The 8,759-nt window shown below is 38.1% G+C and overlaps 1 long non-coding RNA gene across 2 annotated transcripts; it reads left to right on the top strand.

The window, feature by feature from the left end:
* The first annotated feature begins 1,157 nt into the window (after window positions 1–1,157).
* On the top strand, window positions 1,158–6,025 carry LOC120402926. Of its 2 annotated transcripts, XR_005597367.1 has the most exons (4): window positions 1,158–1,298; window positions 1,413–1,500; window positions 2,753–2,894; window positions 5,805–6,025. It is a non-coding gene; the product is annotated as an uncharacterized LOC120402926 (long non-coding RNA). The 2 variants fall into 2 exon arrangements; XR_005597366.1 differs by lacking the exon at window positions 1,413–1,500 and having other exon boundaries at window positions 1,166–1,352.
* The last annotated feature ends 2,734 nt before the right edge of the window (window positions 6,026–8,759 follow it).

The raw sequence follows: 8,759 nt of genomic DNA, 5'->3' as shown, positions 1-8,759 counted from the left end.
TTACCTCCCCTCCTCCCAGCTTCACTCTCCAGACCCTCTTTTTCCACCTCCAGAAGCCTTTCTGCACATAGCCTACTTTATCATGTAGCAACTGGCAAATGAGATTGCTAATTAGTTTATGCATTAATTACTTTTCCATCTGTGTTCCCGATTTGGGAAGCAGGAGTGGAAATGGAAGATAATTAAGACTAACGGAGGCCTGTGACCAGCTCCCTCATCTTTCTCTCTTTCTTTCTCTCTCTATTCCTGCCAGACGTTAATGCATCAGTGGAATGTGTCACTGTAATGTTCATAGACCCAATTTGTATAGCACTCTCTAGATTCTGCTGTGCCAATAAGCTACATTGCCAGACATCCAGCATTTAGAGGGTAGCTTAACTCTCCAGCAGCCCAACATGCTAGCAGTCTGATTCATTAGCAGTCTGACTCTTATCTCTTTGACTGTGGCAGTCAAAAGAGTGAACCTAGCTGTGTAGGATGTGCTGAGCCTCAGAAAGTAAATACTTTAAAGTGCTGTGCCCATCTTTATTACAATTGCAAGGATGCAATTTTGCAGTCCTATATTGAGTCAAGTGCTGATTGACTCCAATGGCAGTTTTCCTTGATGAAGAATGGCAACATTTAAACAATGTTACAGGCATCTCTGGAAAATACACAATTCCGTGGGGCAGCTTATAAGCTTGTAACTTACAGGGTGCTATGCTGAAATCAGTGGGAAGCAGGTATCTAGGCAATTTTCAGAAACCCATTAGGTGCCTATCTACATCTCTAAACCCCTAAATACCTTTAAAAACCTGGCCCATATGAGCCTAAGTCTCATTGAAAGTCAATGGGAGTTAGGCATCTAACTCACTTAAGATGTTTTTGAAAATCCCACTGTGCCTATTATTATCTTCATATGCCTAAATACCTTTGTAAATCTGGCCTCTAGACCCTTTTTACAAATATTACCTTATGTGTCTAAGGCCCAAATCCTCAAAGGTAATTAGGTGCCTAACTCCTGTTGAAATCAATGGGACCTGGGTACCTAAATATATTTGAGGATCTGGGTCTGTTAGCTTTGAAAAATGAGCTATAGGTTCTAAGGCATTTTTGAAATTTTTGTCCCAAACGTTCTATAGAATGTGCCAACCAACATACATATTCCATGTCTAGTAGTTCACTAGTAGCCTTCACCTGACTCTAAAGGCTCAGGTGACTCCCACCTGAATCTTCCCCAAGTTGCCTTTAAAACTCTTTTTAATGTACTGTTCACCAGCTGGGGAAGGTGGAACTCAAGCTTTATGCTTCTCCCATGGGTACTAAAACTGGTCTTGAGCCTGTTTCTGTGCTTAACACTAATCTAATTCAAGGTATGTAAAATGACACGAGAGTGAGCTGTTGTTTTTTAAAAATCAGTTCTTCCCTTACAGACAGACTGCCAGTCGCTGCTGGATTGAACAGTGTAAAGACATCCCTATGCGAAACCTGCCACTCTGAGTTGGAATCTTTTACTGAGAGGTGGGGAATCTCTCCATTTCACTTTTGGCAGAATTACTCTATGAAATAGCACATCAACGAAAGGCGGAAGCCGAGGGTTCTAGAGAAGAAAGTGTGCTGCCCCTCAAATGCTGTGAATGACAGCTTAATTTCAGTCACTTTCACTGGGTGCCCCAAAACACTTGAAGGAAGCAATAGTTTTAGGAAGTTAAACCCAGTCACAAAGTTTTGCCATTTTATATTCCAGGAGAATAAGACACCTTTGCTCACTGATTTGTATTTCAAAACACAAAAGATATGTGCTAAGTCTACTAACACTGTCAGTCTCAAAGGTAATGTAAATATATACATATGGCACGGAGGAGGCTTTTTTTTTTAATAATTTGATTTTTACAGGGTAAGCAAACTGCAGGAAAACGTGTTTTTTTTTTTAAGTGTGTGTGTGTGTGTGTGTGTGTGTGTGTGTGTGTGTGTGTGTGTGATTTTAGCTGTTTTAATCCCTGCCTGGAACTGAGGAGTGCACATCACAAAAAGTTCTAAGATGGCAATAATTAAATATTCTTTATTCTTAAGGGCCAAAAATATGGTAATACAAATGATTACCCAGGTCCACCAAACCTGGGTGTATCTTTATTGATAACCATGGAGCTATGCAGCCTAACATGCACAGTAAGTCATGTAGATCTACAGATTTGGAGAGGATTAATCTTTTTTTTTTTTTTTTTTTGGCTGTAGGGATGGGATTTTCTTTTGGCTGTTGCATCCATTACTTAGCCAGCCAGAAGAAGGACGATCTAGAGTTTGGGGTGCTAGCCTGGGACTTTGGGGACCCAGATTCTATTTCCCTACTCTACCACAGTCTTCCTGTATGACCGTAGGCACTTCCTGTCTGTTCCTCAATTTCCCATCTGTAGAAAGGTGATAATAGAACTTATCTACTGTTGCAACAATAAATCTGATGTCCAGAAAATAATTTGCCATCACATCACTTTTTGAGATGAGTGAAACAATATGAAATGAAACCTGTCTGAAATAACCACCTGAGGGATCAACAAAAATCAGTCTCTTTTAGCAGAGATGGGTGGGTCTACTGAATTCTAAACAAAATTGTACATATGAGAATGCTTTAAAATGTTTTCTGAAGACAGGACTGTCTAGCGGAGAGGAAACAGGCAGCACATTTAACTTGCTGTTTCTCTCTCTCCCCGCCCCCTCCGTCTCTCTAGATATGTATCTTTTTCGTGCTTGTTTGTTTTGTCTGCTATTCTTTCAGCTCTCTCCTGGATCTTGATATGAGGTACACAAGATTCAATGAGCCTAGTCTACCCCGATGTAGCTTCAGTGAAATGAGTGGGGTAACACCAGAGGTGGATTTGCCTAATTTGTAAAATGGAAATGAATAAATACATAATTATGTAAGTATTAATAATTATTAATAATATTTATTATTTGCATTGTTGTAGCATCAAATCATGAACCAGGACCCTATTTAGTTTGCTAGGTGCTGTATTAACAAATACGCTCCTATAGATTTCTTCAAATATGATTGTCACCAAAGCTTTACAATATTAGGTATTTAGAATATATGTCTGTCCACTATCCCATTACAATTCACCTGAGATACACTGAGTCACACAAAATGATATCCTGATTGAGGTGAGGTGCTTACAACCCAGTGTTTCCCCTCAGCCAAAGCCCCTTCAGGGCAAGGATTGTCTCTTTTATGCTGAATCTTCTCCCCCATATTAATTACCTTTTCCAAGTTTTCCACTCACTGTTCCAGGTAATATATTAAATTGTATTTTGGCAGATGGCAATTGCAAAATGAAAGTTGATCCTTTTTCATTAGAAAAAAATGCCTTAATACTCTTTTGGTGCTTCCAAACCAAGGGCTGAAACGTTTGGGCCATTAACATCAATGGGAGAATTTCCATTGCCTTCATTGTACTTTGGATCAGCGTCATAGTCCTTTCTTCTTTGACAGCACAGCTAGGTGCATTGGCAGCTTATTATTTTTATTGTCTAATGATTGTCACAAAACCAGAAAATCAACTGCGCTTTGATCCCTGTTCACAATTTGAGGTGTTTTGTTTCATAGAGACAGTACTTGGTCATGCTGTGAAAGCAGAGGACTGGACTCAATGACCTTTCAAGGTCCCTTCCAGTTCTATGAGATAGGTATATCTCCATATATATATATATATATATAAAGTTTTCTATAAGTAAATGATTATTAGACATGATTTTTCTTTTAAATAGTATTTCATATTAACTTATGTGTGATTATAATTCTTAAAACATGCCTCTGTTTGCAACTTTGCATAAATAAATATTAATAATAAAAGTGTCCTCAACTCAAAACCTCTCCAAAACCAATGTTTTCTGCATAGAAATGATGCCTTGAATATGTCAGGGGTTTAGGATGTGCCAGATGTTTACTGATGTGTCTCATGTCTCCCACATTGATCTACCCCATATCAGTCTGTATGAAACTATCATATTCTTCATTATTTTGCAATACAAAAATATTTGTTGGATACATAATGACACAGGGAGGGTTTTATTTTCTTGGGGAAAATATCATTTCTTTTAGAAAGAAAGAAAGAAAGAAAGAAAGAAAGAAAGAAATTAAAAAAAATATTTTGTCATAACAAGAAAAGTTGTTGCTAACTGGATTGATTTAATAAAAATACATACATAAATAAAAAGGATGCTCCTTCTGAACAATACTCGGTTACCAGAATTGCATGTGTGAGTGGGTGACATATATCTGCTGCTCTGTGGGAATCTGTAATTCTAGACTCCTTTGCCCCGATAATGAATGTAAATGAAATGAAATATCCTTGAAGTAGTTATAAGGGATTGTTTAATGTGACACCATGCAAGGCAAAGCCAGGGCTCCCTCAATAACATTCAATTAATATCTGTAAATGGAATGTAGCTTTTGTGGCCTGTGATGGCATGAGAGTATTTAATGCTTCTTGTGTGATATAAGTCATTGCACAATGCCATGGGGAAACTGATGAGACAGCTGTTTGTGGATGGCATCGTCTAAATGATCTACAAGTAGCTGCTATGAAAGGGTCTAAAAGTTTTATAACCAATGATATGTGGGGAAAAACATTATCAGTCTAGGATTCACGCTGAAATCACATCCTTTGCAAAGCATTATGTAACAAAAAGTATAAACATTAAGAAGTGCAGTATTTCAATAAAGCAGTAGTAAAGACATTTCTAACTGCACTATAAAACTCAATATTTTATTTTATAACAGATCACTTACTGCTTCTTAGTTTTTATTACAAAACATAAGGGACATAAGAGTCTTTGGACTTGTAAGGATTAGGTTTTTAGTGGTAAATGTTGGTAAACATCAATTTCACCATACACGCACAAACCGATGAAAAAATATTTCAATTGATAATAATCAAAATTTACAGAGAAGTAAAATAAGAAAAATGCTGCTTGAGAACTTCTTAAAGTTTAACTTAAGGATATTTACTCTGCATATTTTAACATGTGATGTTGACAATTTTTGGTTTAATGGTTATAAAGCTGTAACTTTTTGAATCTCAACATCTCCTATCATTAAATAATTATTTTCTGACCCACTATGGTCTGATCCCCCATAATTTTTCCTACAACTGTGAAAATTTAAATAGATAAAAATAGAAAATAAATGTTTAAAAATAAACTTTGATAATATCCCTCAATATTATAAAGAATAAAAATTGAATGCTGCCAAGCTTAACTAGGGAAAGCTTTAGGTACACCTGACTGCTTTCTAGTGCTTAAAAAGTTTGCTGGGCATAGGCAAGGAAAATGATAAGAAAGTTGAGAGCTTTAACCAGCAATCTCATTTCTCAACATTGATTTAAGTGCCTACACTTATCACGGTTGGAATTTCCAGCCAGCATTATTTCTTAACCCTTCTGCTGCTGGTTGTCTGCCACACTTTGGCTGTGCTGCCAGCATCCATTAACATTTTGCTTAAGGCAATAGTATGTTATGACTGCCACTCAGTAGGCAGTGCAAATACCTGGATATATATTTTTCAGGAAGTACATCAGGGCATGTACATTCAGCATCAGGTTCAGCATCATGAGAAGGAATATTCTTCCTGGTACTGTCACCAGCATGGTTTGTATGTTCTATCTCTGTGTATCTGATACTTTCAGCAGAATACCAGAACATTATATTTTTCATTAATATATCCGGCATGTTTCACAGCACAGCAGTTGTGTTCTACATGGAAGCACCTGTTTTGTTCCAGCAGTATCTAATCAATAGCTTAATAACATGGTGCATATATTCTATTTGTACAGAGCCATAACTTTCAGCATTACGACATCTGTTCTTTCTGGGTAAACCTGGAGCTTTTGGCAGCATAGCAGATACATTCTATCTGGATGAAGACAGAACATTTGGCAGTGGTCAAGTGGTTATGCTCACCCTTCATTGTAAACTTAGGGCTTGATCCAAGCCCTTTGCTGGGAGTTTGCTGGGAACAGAATTGTGCCTTGAAATGCATGCTTGAAAAAGTATGTTTGCTAGAGATCATGGAAAGATCAAATAGTTCAATGTAACTCTGTATTATTAAAAAAAGTTTGATTATATCAGATAAAGTTTCAGTTGATTGCTGACTATTAATTTCTTCCATGGACTGGGGGGAGCTTAAGGGAAAAGTGAGAGGAGGAATATTCATAGCTATCTTTCAACAAGTTATGGTTCTACTCAGTTTTAGAACAGCAGAAATTTAAAAGATTCTGTTGAATAATATTTTCCCCTGTGTGTGAAATCCTGTTACCAGTTATAAGCCAAAGTATATTTTGAACTGCTCGCAAATATATGGGAAACATTCTAAAAATGTTAACAACTCAAGTTAACAGCCAGGCAACAAGAGATGCTTCTTCTTAAATTATCATAATTTATGACGTGGAAGGTATAGTTTACTAGCTGCTATCACTGAGATTTACCTTCTGAATGTTGAGAATTTAAAGACTTTCATAATGATTATATGATTTAGCTATTTTTTTTTAAACTGAACAAACATGGATCTCAGGCAAATGTAATAAGCATTTTTAAGATTTCCCTGTCCTTTTATTGTGCAAATGTCCCTCATTTTGTGTCTTGTCCCACATTTGGATCCTGGCATATTGAGAGGTACGTAAGGTAGAATTAAGAAGCATTAGACTTTGCCATATAAGGTATCAAACATTGCTTGTGATTCCTTATTTCAGACAAGACATAAAATTGAGGTCTTGACCATTTGTTGTGAAAGCTCTTCTGGCATTTTTCTGGAGAGCATGAATGTTAACAGTAGTGTCCTGAAGAAATCTGAATGAGCTAATAAATATATTTTCTACCCCCCTGCCTTCCCCATCCTCCGGATATGCCCTGTATCTTGAATAGGATGTGTATTCTTCTTTGCTTTCTGACCTCCAGAGGCATCTTTCTAAGCCAAAAGTCATATTTCACCACATGTGAAGGGGCTGCAGTTCAGAAGAGGGTGAAATGGTTCCTCTGTGTGCCTGTCAACTGTGCCACATGTAAGATGGGGAATGTTTCCCTGTGAAACTGTCCCCCTCTTCCTGGGACACCACAGATGTTCTAGTGCAGGTTCTCTGAACAATATGGACTCTGCTGGGTTTATCAAAAGTTGGCTGGGGAGAAGCAGGAGGGGACTTTTCACTCTGTGTGACTTTAATGAGATTTTCTGTACCTCTGGTCCCCTCCCATGCACTTCAGCATGAGAGGGAGACGCCTTCTGCCCAACACAGCTGATAGACTCCGTGAGCTAGGTTTTCCAAAAAGCTCAATGGCTGATTTTCAAGTTCTAGGGCAAGTTTTTTAAAGAGATCATCTCTTATTTAAGCACATGAATAAAAAGCAGATATATTAAAAGTGCTCAGCTCCAGAAGCTCCCATTATAATACCCAGATTTACTATTGAAAATATGGTAATTTATTTAGGTGCTGAAATGTGAGGCACATTTGTTGGAAAACCCAGCTCTGCCTGTGGGTGCTGAGATATTTTTTAAAAATTGGTAAAATAGCTCATTGCCAACAACATTAGTCCCATTTTAATAGATTATTCTAAAAAAAACCCAACCCCAAATAGATATGGATTGAGATTTCTGACACCCCAAAGAGAAGGGGGGAGGTAGAAGGATTGGGTCTGGAGTTTTGATTCATCTCTTTATGAATATGGAACAGTGCAGAAATTCAGAAGCAGATCTATGTTCAGATAGAAGAACTCTGCTAAATACTGGTATAGGGGCCCGCGGATAAAAAAGGCAGGTCTTTGATGAGTCAGGTGAAGGGGAACTGGGGAGTAAATAAGAAATGTGGAGAGGGACTAAGTTTGTTAAATCAGGAAATTAAATAAAGGAAAGATCTAGGAGAGGAGAACACCTTATTCCATTTACTCTTCCATTAAGGAGCTACTTTCCCCCTTTCAATATGTCAAACGTGTCAGCCCAAAGCTTTTCTATAAAGAATACAATTCTGGCCTGGGTGGGTGTTTCTGGTCCAACTGCTAGTGAATTTATCAAGCTGCCTCTAATAGAAATGGAAGACACTGAGTATAAATGTAAGGCAAGGACTCCATTCTGAGGGGGATGCTTTAGGGAGCGAGTGGAGAGGAAATGTAGCAAGATCCTTGGAGAGAAGCAGTTTGAAGAGAGTGCTGTAAAGGGGATGTAAAAACAACACAGAGTCCTTGTGGCACCTTAGAGATTAACACATTTATTTGGGCATAAGATTTCGTGGGCTAAAACCCACTTCATCAGATTCATGGAGTGGAAATAAATTTGTTAGTCTGTAAGGTGCCACAAGGACTCTTCCTTGTTTTTGCTGATATAGACTAAAATGGCTACCACTCTGAAGCAAAGGGGATGGCAACACTGAATATCCCACTGGGGATAGCACCATCTTTCCATTGCTGTCTATCCGTTCCCTGTCACTGAGAGTCAGAATGATGAAGGGGAGGCACAGTCAATACCCAGAGGAACTTGTTATTCTTGTAATAATCATGTAATTTGTTTCCACAAGTCTAACAGTGCACAGGCATCCACAGTCCATACACACAGAGAGGGGAAACAGAGAGTGAGATTGGAGCCCATCAGCAAAGCCCATCAGACCCCACAGTCACAATGCAGTGAGTGTGTTTTGTTCTCACACAACAGGGGGAAGTTCAAATGGGATTTTTCTGTTTCTATCTCTTGCATTATTTAGTCGGTAAGTTCTTTGAGGGCAAGGTCATCTAGGGGTTGCATTGTA

Source organism: Mauremys reevesii, linkage group 4 (assembly GCF_016161935.1).
Source record: "Mauremys reevesii isolate NIE-2019 linkage group 4, ASM1616193v1, whole genome shotgun sequence".
Classification (NCBI taxonomy): Eukaryota; Metazoa; Chordata; order Testudines; family Geoemydidae; genus Mauremys; species Mauremys reevesii.
Note: the sequence above shows the minus strand (reverse complement) of the source record. Positions and strands in the feature narration are given on the sequence as shown.